The 18,233-nt window shown below is 45.9% G+C and overlaps 1 long non-coding RNA gene across 2 annotated transcripts in view; it reads left to right on the forward strand.

The window, feature by feature from the left end:
• Positions 1–18,233, forward strand: part of LOC117976107 (uncharacterized) — an 82,481-nt gene that overhangs the window by 1,391 nt on the left and 62,857 nt on the right. For both annotated transcript variants that reach the window (XR_010110081.1, XR_008621035.2), the window contains exons 2-3: positions 15,626–15,721; positions 16,782–16,926. This is a non-coding gene — a long non-coding RNA (uncharacterized LOC117976107). The remainder of the gene's footprint in view (positions 1–15,625; positions 15,722–16,781; positions 16,927–18,233) is intronic.

Below are 18,233 nucleotides of genomic sequence, written 5' to 3' on the forward strand. Positions count from 1 at the left end.
TGTGTGTGTGGTCTTCCTGCCCTGACATTCTGTGCCCTGACATTCAGTGAATAACCAATTTCTTCATCTTTCATAGCTCAGCTCCAACATCTTCCCCACCCTCTAGGGAGTCCTCACATCCATGCCTTTCCTTCCTAACACTGAGCTCACTCGGTAATTATGCGCTCATTAGAGTGACCTTTCCCTACATGTTGGCCTCTCCCACCGTACCATAAGCATCATGAGGGCAGGAACCAGGACTCCTTGGAGTCATCATTGCATTCCTAGCACTTAATATGGTGCCTGGCACACTACAAGAATCTCTGAATGACTGTCACGCAGATAGTAGATTTCTTACTGTTCTTCCAAATTGCCTGGCATTTTTAAAAGGTCTGTAAGTGGAAACGTGTCTTTTTAAAATGAGGCCTTTGGAAAGTAACCAGCAGGGTTTTCCCATGGTGGGGGACAAACAATCCACTGTCTAGATAAGGACAGACAATTCTCAGCTCAACCAAGGGCCCTGGAGGTAGCCAGTAACTATTTACCTTGATGAGTGCAGGCACCCGTGGAGAAGACAACGAATATTAATGCTACTCGTTAAGTACTTGATTAAGTTAGAACCCTGCATAGGCAGTTGGAATACACAGAGTGCTCAGATTTAAATGAAGCCGTAAGGTGTGTTTAGGGTGCAAATTAACAAATGGACATGCTTTCAACTAACAATCTAGAAACATTCCTTATATAAAGCTCCAGGGTATCCTTGTCTTTCTTTACTGCAAAGGGCCTGGATTCCTTAATATGAACAGGAAACAGGCTAACCTAGGTACAAGAGTTTAAAAAAAAAGAAAAAAGGCCATTAAGAAACAAGGGGCGGGGTAAGTGAAAGTCTAAGTCAGTACAAGACTAATATCTATATTAGTTTCTTTCTTGTCTGATGTGTAGAGTTGCCGAGGGAGAGGTTAAAATCCGGCCTCACATTTGTAGAGGAAAACTGGGGTTTCCACCCCTTCTTGGCCACTCTTCCTCTTCTTCCCTTTTGTGAGGGGGGATACATGCTTGCTGGGCGGTCGCCAGATCCACCTGGATGCCACCTGGTGTGAGAAAGCTCTCCTGGGATGCACCACACCCGGCGCAGGGAAAGCCTGTGCTACTGCGGTGTGGAGCAATTTGCTGTCTCTCTGTTGCCAGTGAGGGGTGGTGCCTACTGGGCAAGAGTGCGTCCTCGGAGCGTGGATTCATAGTGAAATTGACCAAGCAATGTGACAGTGAATTGGCCTTACTTTTCACTCAGGGTTGCCACTGGGGGCCATCCCTTTGGATTGGGTGCCCTGCCTATTACATTTTTCTAGAAAAATTCAGGTTCAAAAGTAAAAGGCACCTTAAAGAAGGAGCAAGTCAGCAACTGTCCTCGGAACCTACTGAGGAAGGACTGACTGACTCCCACCCTTGGCTTTAGTGGGCCAAGAACCGGCAGTAGGTGCTAGGACTTGTTCTGCACAGACCAGAAGAAGCTGTGTTTCCTTCCAGCAGGGATGCCTCCCAGAGGCATTTGTGTCAAGCACTTCCTCCATGTTACGCACTGGGCTCGATGCTGCCGAGGGTGCTGACCTGAGGCACACAGCCTCTGTCTTTAGACGCTTGCAGTCTAGTGGGAGAAAGAAGGAGTAAATAGGCCTCGGTGGCTAGGGTTGAGGGGGCATTGCATAGCAGTTCCATTATCTGTCCTCATCAGCAACGCTCCGCATAGAATTCTAATAAAACACAGCACTTGTGCAAATGCTACCTAAGGCCAGTCTCTGGCCTTTTCTTCCAGTCAGACTGCAGCTCAGAGGGTCCCAGAGACACTCTGGAGTTGACGCTGCAAGGTAGAAGCAAAGAAGAGACAAACGAAATCTAATGTCATGGGATTTAGGAGACGGATGGGATTATTGCTATTTGGAAGGACTAGGAAAGTCTTTATGGAAGAGGTGTCACTTGAGATGATCACTGATGGCCCATCTGATGGATCTGATTGTAGTGCGTGCTTGATAGGGAAGGAGGGAGAGCATCCTAGGCAGGGGAGTCACTTGCATAGGGGCACAGAGGTGGCAAAAGGTGGGCAAATTCAATAGGGAGTGTTGAGTCTGGTTGGAATGTGTGCACTGGAGAGATGAGGGAGGACAGGGTGTTGTGATTCTTATGGTTATGGGTTCTTTCTAATTTGGTCTTGAGGTCTGTCAAGAGTGGCCATAAGCCAAGACAGCCACTCTAGGAGAGCCCTGATTGGGAAAAGTTCGGTTTGGGTGTGTGGTTCAGGTGAGACGCAATGAGGAGGTGAATGTAAAATGCATGAAATAGAAGAAATATGTTACTTACAGATCCAGGAGAGGTTAGCGGTGCCAACGGGAGGCTGAAGAGGAAGTCTAGAGATTGAAGGGAGCTCGAACAGCTGGGAGAGGAGGGAGTGAGAGAGAGAGAGAGAGACAGACAGGGAGAGATAGAGAGAATCTGCTGGCTGTGCCTTTATTAAGTTCTATGGGCATTATCCCTTAGGCTTTCCTGAGGGGGTTGTGGATTGGCTAGTTTTAAAAAAATGTGTGAAGGGGGCAACTTATTAGCATGACTCTGGCGTTGGCCATTAGGTTTTATTGTGAGCAGCAGCTGTGGGAGGCGTTGGGTTCTGGGTTAATGAGATGAGGAACACACTGGCCATGTCACACACAGCCACATGAGGAGGAAACGTTTCCTCTAGGCCAAAGGTGGCGGGGTATGGCTGGGTTTCCAACAGCGTATGTCAGCCCTAAAAATGGGTGCTTGAGGCAGCATGTAGATTAAACGAATGTATGACTCTTCCTCTCATGGTGCTGGTGCCTTACGTCATTTTAAAAAACGGAAGCCAGGTGTAGTGTGAGTGGTGGAGATATGACTGTAAGGGGAATGTGATCATTTAACCAGTGAATTAAACATTAGTGTAGGGCGGTTATGTTGTTGGAGATTATGAACTGATAATTTAGTAAAGTATATGTAAAGATTAGTGGTATTGTGTGTAACCAAGAGGAATGGTGGCTGTGGGTTGGAGATGCAAGGCAGGGAGTTGTGGTAGAAGGCTGGAAGTGGTTAGTAGGAGAGGGCAGCCAGGTGGTCTTCTCCTCGGGAGGTCAGAGGGTTGACTGATAGGAGGCAGGTGCCTCCTGGGAAAAGTAATCATCTCTTTTACTTTTCATAACCATTGCCAGATTTGCCTTTAAAAATGGAAGTATGGGGGTGTACATTTGAGCAGAGAGCAAGGAAAATACCAGGAGTGTGGGCCAAGCACACAGCGAGTTCAGGAAGAAAAGCAAAGATGCTCTGTGTCCATCGTGTGCCTTAGAAGAGGCAATCCATTGGCAAGCACTGCCGGGTGGAGGTTTCACTGTAAGAGGCGAAGTCATGTCTGGCACAGGACGTGAGGTCATCTTCAGCATCGACTGAAGTCTTGGGTTGAAGCAATGTTATCTGAGGCACTGTCATTTCCAGCAGTTGGATTTTGGGCTAGGGTGATGTTGTCTGGGATATGGGACTGGGGTCTCTTTTTTGAGTGGGTGTCCCCTGGAATGGATGCTGTAGACCTCCGGACTGTAAACCAGTGAAAGTATCCAAAGCAGTAGTAATAAGATCAGCAGTCAACAGACGTGGGCAGCTCTCCCTGGCAGGGCTTCTGTTTGGTTTGGTTTTGGTGGAAGTTTAATTTTAAGTGGGTTCTGTATCAGATGAGCAGCTGCCTGCCTGTTGGTCTACAGTTAATGAGTTCTAGGAGAGCATGTTCCCTCAATCTTATGGGATGGGGATAAGATAGAAGATAGAAGATTTATAAAAAGTAGGTTAACGCCTGGGGCAAGATAGAGAATTTTAGTGATTTATGTGTTGGACTGGAATTGGAAAAGAGGTTATTTGAAAACATCACTGTGTCTTGGAGTTAAACTGGTTATCAGGGACCTGTCAGGGGCGTGAAAGTTCTAGTGAATGCCTTTCTCAAGAGCCCAGCATCATGGTGTATTCTAAGAAGTAAAATGTGTTTTGGTTACTACCAGTGATGTCTGTAACTTTGAAGGGAATAAAAAGTGTTCTGGAAAGGCCTTATAGTGTGGCCTTAGAATGTGTGGAAATGTGTGATTTTGATATCTTTTGGGTATCTGTGAGGCAACAATATCCCAGAGCTCTTTACCTTGAAGGGGACAATTTCTAGAGAATGACCTGATAGTTTCTAATCAATTTGACCATTTGTTGGCCAGGGCATCCAGGGCCAAGATGACTCCCTGAAGCTTGGCCAAGTCTGTTTCTTGGGTCCCATCCTTTATCAGGGACATCTTAGCTAAGGGATGGGAAGCAGTAACATTCCACCAAGTTCCACCACATAGGATGGTCAGCAGTGCCATCTGTACAGTCTACAAACTCCCATTACTGTTCACTCAGGGAATCTCATGAGCTTTCAGGTAGCCAAGGGCTCTGTAAAAGGGGTGAGCTCTTCCAACACTCTGGCATATGAAAAGGGGCTGAGAACAAGGAAGGCACCCCCTCCTGTAGGTGGAATATGCCAGGGGGCCCAGGTTTTGATCCATCCTGTCTTAGGGAGGCCATTATAGCTGTGCTGAGCTGGTGGGGGTACAGGTTCCATGACCCACAGCATAACAGGAAGTTGGGAATGCAGAGTCACAGGCTCAGGGACTGTGAGAGCCTCTGTTTGCAGGAGAACCCAGAGGGTAGCCAGCAGTTGGCTGTTTTAGTGGAATGTAGGACAAAGCCAAGAGGGGCAATTTTTGCTATCAGAAGTTGTGGGGCAACCAATGGCCATCATAAGTGGTCTGTAGACACCATGAGGCATGAGAAGAGGTTGCCAAAGCCTTTTATTTTTTATTTTATTACTATTATTTTTTGAGACAGAGTCTCACTCCGTCACCCAGGCTGGAGTGTAGTGGCGCAGTCTCAGCTCACCGCAACCTCTGCCTCCTGAGTTCAAGCGATTCTCCTGCCTCAGCTTCCCCAATAGCTGGGATTACACGTGTCCGCCACCATGCCTGGCTAATTTTTTTTTTTTTTTTTGTATTTTTAGTAGAGATGGGGTTTCATCACATTGGCCAGGCTGGTCTTGAACTCCTGACCTCAGGTGATCTGCCCACCTTGGCCTCCCAAAGTGCTGGGATTACAGATGTGAGTCACCACATCTGGCCTACCTTTTATTTTTGAAGGTGCTAGTGAGATTGCCTGTTGATTTTAATTTATAAGTAAAATTTATAAATGAGGAATACGTTGCCACCAGAACCCTAAAAGTACTAAGAGATACTGGACTTACACGTCCTTACAAGTGTGTCAAATGAGCCTTCCTGAAGGAGGATCGCCTCAATGTAATGTCATGCCTGTGCTCCCAAGGAAGGTGGATGTCCTTAAGATCCTGTCTTCAGAGACTGTGTGTGATGCCAAAGCCCTTGAGGTGCCCTGTGGGTAGCCTGGAAAACGTGTGTTGTGCCCTTTTGGAGGTGGAGGCAAACTGCATCCGAGAGGCTGTTGAAATAGGCCCAAAACTGAACATGTTAGCCAAATGTATAAGAGCTCAATATTCACCAGTCATTGACTAGAATTAGTCATAGTATTGGGAATTGGGTATGGAGGCCGTAATGAATAGGAACATGGTGTAAAGGTTGTAGTAATCCACTATGAGGCACCCTTAATTTTTTCTACATTTAAGAACAGGCAAAAATGGCTGTCAAATGGAGGAACAGTGGAGATCATTACCCCTTTATTAATTAGGTTGTATATAGTAAGTTTGAATCCTTGAAGATCCTGATTTAACTTACATTAGGCCTTTGTGAATTGACCATGTTAACTGGAGGTTCATGGGATTTTATTTTATCAAGCCAATTTGTAAGTGCCAAAAACTTACTTTAATTTACAATTATTATAATTATTATTTTTTTGAGACAGGGTCTTACTCTGTCACCCAGGCTGGAGTGCAGTGGCATAATCATGGCTCACTGCAGCCTCAACTTCCTGGGCTCAAGTGATCCTCCCACCTTAGCCTAGGTAGCTGGGACTACAGGAACGCACCACCATGCCTGGCTAATTTTTGTATCTTTGGTAGGGATGGAGTTTTGCCATGTTGCCCAGACTGGTCTTGAAATCTTGGGCTCAAGCAATCCTCCCACCTTGGCCTCCCATAGTGCTGGGATTACACGCACGAGCCGTCATGCCGGCTTAATTTATTATTTATTGTATCAGAGCATCTGTGCTTAATATAGACTATATTACAGCAATGGGTGCATGACTATAGGAAATTTAGGCAAGGCTACAGTTAAAGTGAGGCATCTTTATTTTTCTCCATTTTATATTTAGCTATTTTTTAAGATGGTAGAGGCACAGTGTTTAAATTTACTGAGGTCTCCAGGTATAACTATGATTTGAGCCCCAGTATTGACTAAGCCCAGGAACTTTTGCCAATTGGTACATTTTAGCAAATGTTAAAGTCAAGTGAGAACCTGTGTTGTAGAAGCACAAAAGCCAATCCATGCCCTTTCAAATATTTTTGTTATATAAATTATTTAGTATATAAATTTATATATACAATTTGAATTTCCAATTGGATCAATTGGATCAAATCATAGTAACTTTTTTTTTTTTTTTTTTTTTGAGATGGAGTCTCGCTCTGTTACCCAGGCTGGAGTGCAGTGGCGCGATCTCGGCTCACTGCAACCTCTGCCTCCTGGGTAAATGCCATTCTCCTGCCTCAGCCTCCCAAGTAGCTGGGACTACAGGCGCCCACCACCACACCCGGCTAATTTTTGTAATTTTAGTAGAGACGGGGTTTCAACGTGTTAGCCAGGATGGTCTTGATCTCCTGACCTCATGATCTGCCTGCCTCGGCCTCCCAAAGTGCTGGGATTATAGGCATGAGCCACCTCGCCCGGCCCCCCCCCCCCCCCGTTTTTTTTTTTTTTTTGAGATGGAGTTTCGCTCTTGTTGCCCATGCTGGAGTGCAGTGGCACAATCTTGGCTCACCGCAACCTCTGCCTCCTGGGTTCAAGTGATTCTCCTGCCTCAGCCTCCTGAGTAGCTGGGATTACAGGCATGTGCCACCATGCCCGGCTACTTTTGTATTTTTAGTAGAGTCAGTGTTTCTCCATGTTGATCAGGCTGGTCTTGAACTCCCGACCTCAGGTGATCCACCCGCCTCAGCCTCCCAAAGTGCTGGGATTACAGGCATGAGCCACCACACCCGGCCTCATAGTAACTTGTTTTAATGTAGTTATATGTTATACATATACTATAGAATCTATTTATTATATGTTCATATTAAAATATTATATATGTATATATATAATTTATTTAATTACTTTTAACTCCCTTCTCCGTTGTATCTAGGGGAGTTTGTTTTTAAATCAATAAATGGTCTAGAGCTTTCATTATGTTTGCTAGACCTAGCATTGACTTGGTACATACATTTTTTTTAAGTGGCAGCATTCCCACCCCCCTGCCTTTTGTTTTGTTTTGTTTTGTTTTAGGCTCAGGCCGCCAGAAGCTGAGAGTCTTTGTTTCTGCCTCTAGTTGATGAGAGGATGCAGAGGGCAGGGAGTAAGGGGCTGGTGCTTCTAGGCAGTGGCCTCTCTCTGGGATGCCCCCTTCCTGCATGATGATCAGTTTCTGCCTTGGTCTGTTTTGTGCTGCTATAACAGAAGATCTGAGACTGGTTAGTTTACAAAGAACAGAGATTTATTTCTTATAGTTCTGGAGGCTGGGCAGTCCAAGACTGAGGGCCTGCATCTGGTCAGGGCCTTCTTGCTGTGTCATAATATGGCAGAAGGCATCACATGGTTAGAGGGTGTGTGAGTGTGGGGAAGGAGGCTGAACTCCTTTTGTAGGGAACCCACCTCCACAATAACAAGTCCATTCCCACGACAATGGCATTAATTCATTTATGAGGGCAGAGCCCACAAGGCTCAATCATGTCTTTAAGGTCCCACCTCCCAGCACTGTTGCATTGGGGTTTGAGTTTCCAACACATGAACTTTGGGGGACACATTCAAACCACAGCAGTCCCTTTCCTTTTTTTCATTAAGCAAAATCTTTAGAATGGCTTATATTTTTAGGCAGCTAAAAAAAAAAAAATTTTTTTCCTTTGTTTTTAGATGTTGACCTGATGCGCTCCTGCCGGTCCTAACTGGCCCTCGTGGTGAGCAGTGGCCTCCATTTGTGTTTCTCACCAGGATCATCTGTAGGCAGCCACCTCCCTCTTAGGGTGTCCCGGTTGACCTCATTAGGGTCAGGGGGCAATGAAGAGTGACAGAAGCAAGGGAACGAAGCAATGTAGGGCTTGCAGACACCGGCAGAACTGCTGCCAGTGACTGCCATCACCTACATGAAGGGGGACACTTTGCTGTCAGTCTGGGAAGTCTTTATTGTCAGTCTGGGAAGCCTAGTGACCTCTCTAGATACTGCCTCCCCATCTCAGTGGGTAGTCAGAGTGTGGGCCTCCCTTTTGCACCCTGCTAGGCCTTTGTGCTGGCCCAGTTTCCACCTTACAGCTCCAGGGCAGAGGTGACCCCCTTCTGCTTCTCAGTAACAAGCCGTCAGGCCTTCTGAATATAGTCAATAGAACTCTCACCAGAACTTCCCACTCAGGGGAGTGTCCTATTAAGGCTGGCAATTGAGCATGGGGTCCGTTGGCAGAGGGGGGCATCCCAAGAACCACTTGGAATTTCTAGGATGCACCCAACTTAGGGAGGGGAGTCTTGGCAACACTCAACAAAGATCACAGGCTGCAGCATACAGCAGTGGGGACCCACACTAGTGAGCCCTGGGGCCTCCTCAGATGGGGTCAGCCACATGGCTAGTGAGCAGGAGCAGGCAAAAGGCATTCTGTCCTGCCCTTTGTGGTCATGGCCACACACCCTGCTCACAGTGCCAGTTGTTGTGATTTTTTTTTTTCTGAGACGGAGTCTCGCTCTGTTGCCAGGCTGAAGTGCAGTTGCGTGATCTCGGCTTACTGCAACCTCTGCCTCCCGGGTTCAAACGATTCTCCTGCCTCAGCCTCCCGAGTAGTGGGATTACTATGCGTGTGCCACGCCCAGCTAATTTTTGTAATTTTAGTAGAGACTGGGTTTCACCATGTTGGCCAGGATGGTCTCGATCTCCTGACCTCATGATCTGCCCGCCTCAGCCTCCCAAAGTGCTGGGATTACAGGCGTGAGCCCCCGGTCCCGGCATGTGATTTTTGTTGTAATGGTTTCTTTCTAATTTGGTCTATTTAGAGTGGCCAAAAGCCAAGATAGCCACTCTAGGAAAGCCCTGGCAGGGGAAAGTTGGGTGCAGGTGTATCATTCAGGTGAGACACAATGAGGAGGTGACACCCACATGCATGAAGCAGAAGAAAATTCTTACAGCTCCTGGAGAGGTTAGGGGTGCCCATGGGAGGCCCAGGGGAAGTCTGGAGGTGACAGGGAGCTCAACTAGCTGGTGAGGGGCAGGAGGAAAGAGAGAGGATCCGTGGGACCAGGCCTTTATTTAGGTCCATGGGTGTTATTCCCTAGGCTTTCCCTATGGGGTTGTGGATTGGTGAGTTTAAAGAAAACGTGGCCGGGCATGGTGGCTCATGCCTGTAATCCCAGCACTTTGGAAGGCTGAGGTGAGTGGATCATGAGGTCAGGAGATCAAGACCATTCTGGCCAACATGGTGAAACCCTTTCTACTAAAAATACAAAAATTAGCTGGGCGTGGTGGTGCGTGCCTGTAGTCCCAGCTACTTGGGAGGCAGAGGCAGGAGAATTGCTTGAACCTGGAGGGCAGAGTTTGCAGTGAGCCGAGACTGAGCCATTGCACTCCAGCCTGGGCAACAAGAGCGAAACTCCATCTCAAAAAAAAAAAAAAAGAAAAAAGAAAACATGCTCTGAGGGGAGATCTTATTTACATGACTCTGGTATTGATCAATAGGTTTTATCCTGATCAGCAGCTGTGGGGGGAGCTGGGTTCTGTGTCAGTGAGATGAGGAGCAATAAGGCCATGTCGCACACAACCACATAGGGAGGGGAAGTTTTAACTCACCCAAAGGTGACGGGGTACAACTGAGTTTGCAACAATTTACATTGGGCCTAAAAGTGGATGGCGAGGCAGCAACTGTATTAAACAAATTAATAACATAGGACCATCTTACGGAGCACCTTGGCTGCAGAGTGAGCAATAGGGAGCCACTGAAGGTTATGGAGCAGAGGAATAATGTAAGTGGAGCTGCACTTTAGGGAGGTCTAATGGAAAATGATTTAGAGAAACAGAAGGCAGAAGACTAGCTAGAAGATTCTACTCATCTTTTTTTTTTTTTTTTTTGAGATGGGGTCTTTCTCTGTCACCTAGGCCAGAATGCAGTGGTGTGATCACGGCTTACTGTAGCCTTGACCTCCTAGGCTCAGGTGATCCTCCCACCTCAGCCTCCTGAGTAGCTGAGACTACAGGTGTGTGCCACTATGCCCGGCTAATCTTTGTAGAGATAGGGTTTTGCAGTGTTGCCCAGGCTGGTCTCAAACTCCTGAGCTCAAGCAATCCACCCATCTTGGCCTCCCAAAGTGCTGGATTACAGGCATAAGACCCCAAGCTTGGAAGATTCTACTAATCTTCCAATTCTATTAATCTCGGCTCGCTGCAACCTCTGCCTCCCGGGTTCAAGCGATTCTCCTGCCTCAGCCTCCCAAGTAGCTGGGATTACAGGCGCATGCCACCACACCTGGCTAATTTTTGTATTTTTAGTAGAGATGGGGTTTCTCCATGTTGGCCAGGCTGGTCTCAAACTCCTGACCTCAGATGATCCACTCACTTCGGCCTCCCAAAGTGCTGGGATTACAGGCATGAGCCACTGTGCCTGGCCAGATTCTACTAATCTTGATACACTGTTATTGAGAGCATGAGAGGGTGCTAAGAGGACAGGGGAAGTACAGGGCTGCTGGAAGTCTCAAATGCTTTGCAGAAGCTGGGCGCAGTGTCTCACGCTTGTAATCCCAGCACTTTGGGAGGCTGAGGCAGGTGGATCATGAGATCAGGAGATCGAGACCATCCTGGCTAACACGGTGAAACCCCGTCTCTATTAAAAATACAAACAATTAATCGGGCGTGGTGGCAAGTGCCTGTGCTCCCAGCTACTCAGGAGGCTGAGGCAGGAGAATCGCTTGAACTCGGGAGGTGGAGGTTACAGTGAGCCAAGATCACACCACTGCACTCTAGCCTGGGCGACAGAGCGAGATAACGTCTCAAAAAAAAATGCTTTTCAGAAGTGGGAAATGGAAGAGTATCAGAGTGGCAGAGGTGGTAAGTGGCAATGGTAACATCACAAGGAAAAGCTTGAAAGGGTTTGGGGTGGATGATGATCAGACCAACCATGGGATTGGACCCACCATCATGGCTTCAGCATGAGAGGGAGCCCCAAAATTATACCCAGTCAATCACCTGATTTTCCATATTTGATAGTATGTGCATGTATTTCAGCCAAAAACCCAGTGCTTGGGCCCATGAAAAGAAAAGAAAACTTAGTTAATTCATTATGTTTCTCTTTAGCCTTTTCTCCCACAGGCCAGTCATTTGCTATGTCGTGGTAAGGACCATAATCAAGGCAAAAAAAAAAAAAAAAAGATTTTGTTGTTGTTGTTGTTATTCAGTAAACTATCAGCCACAGGAATAGAAAGCAAACACATTTTTCATGGTTGTTTCATGAATTTGGACAAGAGAAAAGGGTGACCAGAAAGCGGACTTTTCCATGAGGCTTTGACTGTGTGATTTGCTGACTGGTTTATACATGAACATAGTTGCAGGGTTTGGGTAACCACAGTGGCAGGAGAACAGCTGGGATGTGGTCAGCGAGCACATCTCCCAGCCCCATAACAGCACCCACAGAAGCCTGTCCTTGACAACTGAGAGACCTTGGGGCCAGCCGACTCACGTGCTCCCTTCATGGTGGCTTGGCAGGGAGGGCAAGGCTTGCCAACTTCTTTATATCAAGGCTGGATCAGTTTGGAATTTGTTTTGCTATTATTGACTGCGCTCCTTCCCTGCCAACTCTTTCTATATATATCGTAGACTCTGTCTCAGTCCTCATGACCACTGTATGAGGTGGGTAGGAGTATTCCCATTTTCTAGGAAATTGAGGTTCCAAAAGCTAAGTGAATGGATGAACAAGTGGTAGGGTCAGGATTAGAATCCATGTCCACCTGAATCCAAAACCAGTGCATTTTCCACTAGGCATGTGGCTCATTTTCCTTACTGTCTCCTCACCTCTCCTGCTAGGCTTGATGGAGAAACACTTTGGGGAGCAAGCTTGTTCCCCACTTTCTGCAGCACTGCCAAAGCTAGTGGAGTATGAATGTGGTACTGTCACCTCCAGTCAATGCACCCACTGTCCATAGACAAGCTCTGCTGGTGCATTGTTCTTCTGGTGGGCTCTGCCCACCTTGTGAATCACCGGGAAGCTCACGGAGACAGTGGATTTCCTAGAGCACTCAGATGAGATTCCAGGAAGTGACTATGTCATACCTGCTGCCGGGGATCTTAGGGTGGTCACCAAAGTTCGAGCCCTTTGGAAGAGATCTCACTGGCTGATATAAATAAATTCTCATAACTCATGCATGGAGGTCTTGTTGTTGAGTTTCCAACCAACAATAGGTTTTAAAGGTTCTCCTAAGAGAGTACCCAGGCATTGAGTCTATTCTACAGATCAGACAAATTCAGCCATGAATGTGGGAATGGGGATACTCAAGGATCTACCCAATGTCTGGAGGATTTGCTTGAGAAGCTCAATTATTTTTTAACAAAAGTGGCCACTAGTATTTTTAAATATGCAGATCATGTTGAGGTTATATATCAGTTAGGGTAAAGCTGGACTGCTACAACAAAGAGACCCAATAATAACCTGACTAAAGTTTATGTATTTCTCATGTAACAGTCCAGTAATTTCAACTGCAACAGTCCAGGGTGAGCTTTTGAGACTGGTGGGAGATTCAGCTCCATGTGGTCATTCAGGGATTCATGTTCCTTATTAGTCATTGTTCCACAATAATCCACAATTATTGTGATCTGCATAATTTAAGCTGTGTTACTGCCAAGCCTGGGCTGTAGCCTGTAGGAAAGGTAAAGGGTGTGGAGGAAACAGGGCTCTTCTTGCATCCTTACTTCCTCTCCTGTTAAGTCATATGTGCCCATCTAGCTGAAAGGGAGGCTGGGAAATTAATGCACTTGGGCAGCCATTGTTTTACTGTTATGAAACAAGGGAGCTTAGATTTTGTGGACAACTAGCAATATTTGGTAGACAACTAGAAGCTGGGTGCATCTCATTGATCTAGCATGGCATAGAAGAGGAAGTGCTGGCTCTGGACCCTGAAGACGTGGGTTCGAATCCTTGCTCTGCCATTTTAAACTGGATAAGCTGCCTCATCTCTCTGACCATGGCTTGCTTCAACTGCTGTGCCTTCCTTAAGTAGCAATTGGGAAGACTGTAACACAACAGGTGCTTGATACCTTAGTCATGGTTGCAAGAAATGAAAACCAGCTTGAGTTAGCTTGAGAAAAGGGAGATTTAATTTGAGATCCAGGTCATCTCAGAGAACCCAAAGGCAGGAACTATAGATGGATCTTTGTAGGGAAGAACTGGAGTTTGAAGGCAAAAGGAGGAAAGAGGAGGGAATTTGAGGAGCCCTCAATCCATTAGCAAAAACAGCTGGTACTAACTCCAAATTAAATCCTGACTGCATCTGTTTCTCTCCTGTACCTCCTTCCCTGGTCCAGGTGACCTTTGAGCCTTCTCTGGACTGATGACTGACTGGTCCCTCTGCCTTCATTCTTAAGCTCTCAAATCCATCCTTTCACACAAGAGCAAGAGTGAAATTTAGAAACATTAATGAGATATGTCTCCTGTTTGAGACCTGTAGTGTCTTCCTGCAGCAATGCAGAATAAAACCCCAGCTCCTTACCCTGGTTTACCAAGCCCCATGCAATGTGACCTCCCCTCCCTGACTGCATCTGCCACTCTTCCCCTCTTCCACTTTGCTTTAGCCACATGGTCCAGCTGTATATAAACATATCATTTAAATCTTGCTCCTGCCTCAGGACCTTGGACGACTATTTTCCCTTCCTGGAGAAATCTCGACACTTTGTGCTTTTAGTAATCCACACTTCAGTATAAAATCTTAGAGTGACCTCTATCACGTCAGCCTACTTTAATTCTCTACACAGCCATTAACACAATTTTATAGTTTTCTCACTAATATACTTATTTGTTGTTACCCAATTCCCAGACCCCATCGCCCCAATAAATGCAATCTTTATAAAAGCAGGGAACTGCCTATCTTGATCTCTGATGTATCCTGTTTGCTTAGGAATACTTTTTGAATGAACGGAGTTAATTTAAAAAATATATGTAACTTTACTGCTTGTAACCCTTTCAAAATTTAACTCTGTATTTTGAACTTCTTTCCACTTCAGCGAATACACAATTACTATATGCTCACAGTATTCCATTACTTAGATACCATAACCAATGTAAACAACTTCCTGCTGTTGAATATTTAGTGAATATCCTTATATAGAGACGTCTTTGCACATTCTTCATTATTTCCTAGAATACATTTATACATGTGAAATAATTGATTTAAAGGATAGTCTACTTCTAAGATTTGATATATAAAGCAAAACTGACTTCTAGGGAAACTGCGATTGTTTTTATGTCCTCTGATGGGGCATGAGAGTGCCAGGTTCCCCAGGCCCTCGGAGAAGGACTATTATCATTTTTTATTTTGCCAATCGGATGCACTAAAAATGTCATCTTGTTGTATCAATTCATGTTTTAAAAAATTACCAATGGTGTTGAACATTTTTCTTCTACTTACTGTATTTAATTCTTTTGTTCCTCTCCTTGACTCTTTTTTTAAAATAAGCGCATCATCTTCGCGCGTTATTCTTGGTTATGGGTTTCCTCTTTCATCCTCAGAGACTCACATTTAGGTGGGAGAACATTTGCAAGAATGAGGGAAATTGATTCTTGCCATGCACTCTAAGCTCCCAAGAGGCCCTCTCCTTCCTCACCATTAGAATACAAATTGGCTGCTGGGGAGTGAGGAACCTGTGTGAAGAGAAGTCAACAGTGACTAAGAGGCCGGGCTTTATACAATCCCAGTCACTGGTGCACCCCTCTCAAAGGCTTCCAAACCCTTACAAATTGCTTCTGAATATCAATGGGAATCTCCTGCTTGGCAAACAACTTAGGCATCAGCACCTTTATCAGAATGAAAGCGTTGATTTCTCCATTCTGCAGAACTGCTCAGAGCTGACCAAAGCCAACCAATTACATGGGTATTTATTGAGCACCCAAAGCATTGTAGACTAGTTGGGGAGATGCCTTCCTGGGTCTTTGAAGGACATCTGGAGTGATTTAGGCCTCATCATAAGATATAAGCAAAAGCATTTCCTTCTACAGTTAACACTGGAGCAGGCCACATCACAGGGCCAGCCAAGCTTTGGGCCAAACCTCTATCATCACCAAGATAGAATCAACAGCTTCGGACTTAGAATGAGTATGGAAATCCATATTTAGGAGGTGGTTAACAATGGTCAAATAGCAAAAACAATATTTTTGTTGTTAGTCTTTAATTTTTCTGCTCTTGTTTTTCAGGAAGGCGTGACTTGCAGAGGAGTTGATTCTTTCTTATGTACATTTACTGGAGAAGTTTACAGCAGGAGACTGGGGTCTGAGACACACGCATCTTTGGTGAGAGAAGATGGGGATGCAAGCTAGGTCACCGTATATGGCTATGGGAGGGGACTGATACCCCCAATCCAGTGCTCTTAAACAGTGATCGGCTTTCCAGGAAGCTCTACATTGTCAATGAAAGGGCTGTTCTTTACACTTTACTCTGAGGGTTTTTCTGTGTGTGTGCATACGTACACAAGCATGCATAGTCACGAGCAAGCACGACTGTGTGCATGAGTTCAAGTATTCTTTCTGAAAAGAAATGATGAGGCCAGGTGCGGTGGCTCACACCTGTAATCCCAGCACTTTGGGAGGCTGAGGCGGGCGGATCACGAGGTCAGGAGATCCAGAGCATCCTGGCTAACAGGTGAAACCCCATCTCTATAAAAATACAAAAAATTATCTGGGCATGGTGGTGGGCGCCTGTAGTCCCAGCTACTCGGGAGGCTGAGGCAGGAGAATGGCATGAACCCAGGAGGCAGAGCTTGCAGTGAGCGGAGATCGTGCCACTGCACTCCAGCCTGGGCGACAGAGCGAGACTCCATCTCAAAAAAGAAAAAAGAAAGAAAGAAAGAAAGAAATGATGGTGATAGTAGAAAGTTGTTGTTGTAAAAATATCCTTTTTTTTTTTTTTTTTGGAGAAAGAGTCTCACACTGTGTCACCCAGGCTGGAATGCAGTGGCACAATCTTGGCTCACCTCAACCTCTGCCTCCCAGATACAAGCGATTCTTCTTCCTCAGCCTCCCAAGTAGCTGGGATTACAGGCACCCACCACCACGCCTAGCTAATTTTTTTGTATGTTTAGAAGAGACAGGGTTTCACCACGTTGGCCAGGCTGGTCTCAAACTCCTGATTTCAAGTGATCTCCCCATCGCAGCCTCCCAAAGTGCTGGGATTTCAGGCGTGAGCCACTGTGTCCAGCTAAAAATATCCTTTCCTGGTAAAGTAAAAAGCTTCCAAATGCATGTTTGTCTTTCCAGTTTTTTCCCTGTTATCTGTGAAATCATCCGATCATTAGATCTACTGCTTTTCATGTAACTGGGATGTCCTGTTTTAATGGAAAATTGACTTTTGCAGTGTGCCCCAAAGAATAAAGCCCTCAAAGGATGTGAAGCCTGAACTCACTTCAAATGCTGGAAAGGCCCTTTCCTTAGCTGAGCTGTGGAGGAACCAGGACTCCTGTGGCACTGCCCTAACGAGGAGGCAGTGCTGCCAGATTCAGGTGGGTGTCCCCTCGGGTGGGGCTGGCTGGACTGTGGACAGGAGGCACCATTCAGCCCACAGGAGAAGCTGCCTTGGTGCAGGGGAGGGTCCTGTGATCCAGGGGCCTGAGCGGGTTTGGAGGGAAAGCTGAAGAGGAAAAGTAAGGATGTAAACAAATTGAAAAGCAAAAAACAAATAACCCCATTAAAAAGGAGGCAAAGGACATGAACAGACATGTCCTCAGAAGAAGACATCCAGGTAGCCAACAAACATATGAAAAAATGCTCATCTCTAATCTTCAGAGAAATGCAAATCAAAACCACAATGAGCTACCATCTTATGCCAGTCTGATTGGCTTTTGCTAAAAAGCCAAAAAATAACAGATGTTGGCAAGGCTGTGGAGAGAACGGGACATTGATACACTGTTGGTGGGAGTGTAAATGAGTGTAGCCTTTGTGGAGAGCAGTTTGGAGATTTCTCAAAGAACTGAGTTGAGCTGCCATTCAACCCAGCAATCCCATTATGGGGTATAGATCCACAGGTAAATAAATCGTTCTACCAAATGAACGCATGCACCTGTATGTTCACTGTAGTGCTCCTCACAATCGCAAAAGCATGGAATCAACATAGGTGCCCATCGATGGTGGATTAGATAAAGACAATGTGGTACATATACACCATGGAATACTGTAGTCATAAAAAAACAAAATCATGGGCCAGATGTGGTGGCTTGTGCCTGTAATCCCAGCACTTTGGGAGGCCGAGGTGGGCAGATCACCTGAGGTCAGGAGTTCAAGACCAGCCTGACCAACATGGTGAAACCCCGTCTCTACTAAAAATACAAAATTAGCTGGGTGTGGTGGCAGGTGCCTGTAATCCCAGCTCCTCAGGAGGCTGAGGCAGGAGAATCACTTGAACCAGGGAGGCAGAGGTTGCCGTGAGCTGAGATTGAGCCATTGCACTCTAGCCTGGGCGACAGAGTGAGACTCCGTCTCAAAAAACACCAAAAACCGAAAAACAAAATCATGTCCCTTGCAGCAACATGGATGCAGCTGGAGGCCATTATCCTAAGCAAACTAACACAGGAACAGAAAACCAAATACCACATGTTCTCAGTTATAAATGGGAGCTAAATATTGGGTACACAAGGACAGAAAGTTGGGACCAAAAGACACTGTAGACTACTAGATAGGGAAGGGACGGAGGGAGGCAAGGGTTGAAAAACTACCTATTGGGTTCTATAGGAACCTGGGTGGTGGGATCATTCATACTCCAAACCTCAGCATCACACAAAATATCTCTGTAACGAACCTGCACATGTAACTT

This window comes from Pan paniscus, chromosome 16, assembly GCF_029289425.2.
Source record: "Pan paniscus chromosome 16, NHGRI_mPanPan1-v2.0_pri, whole genome shotgun sequence".
Lineage (NCBI taxonomy): Eukaryota > Metazoa > Chordata > Mammalia > Primates > Hominidae > Pan > Pan paniscus.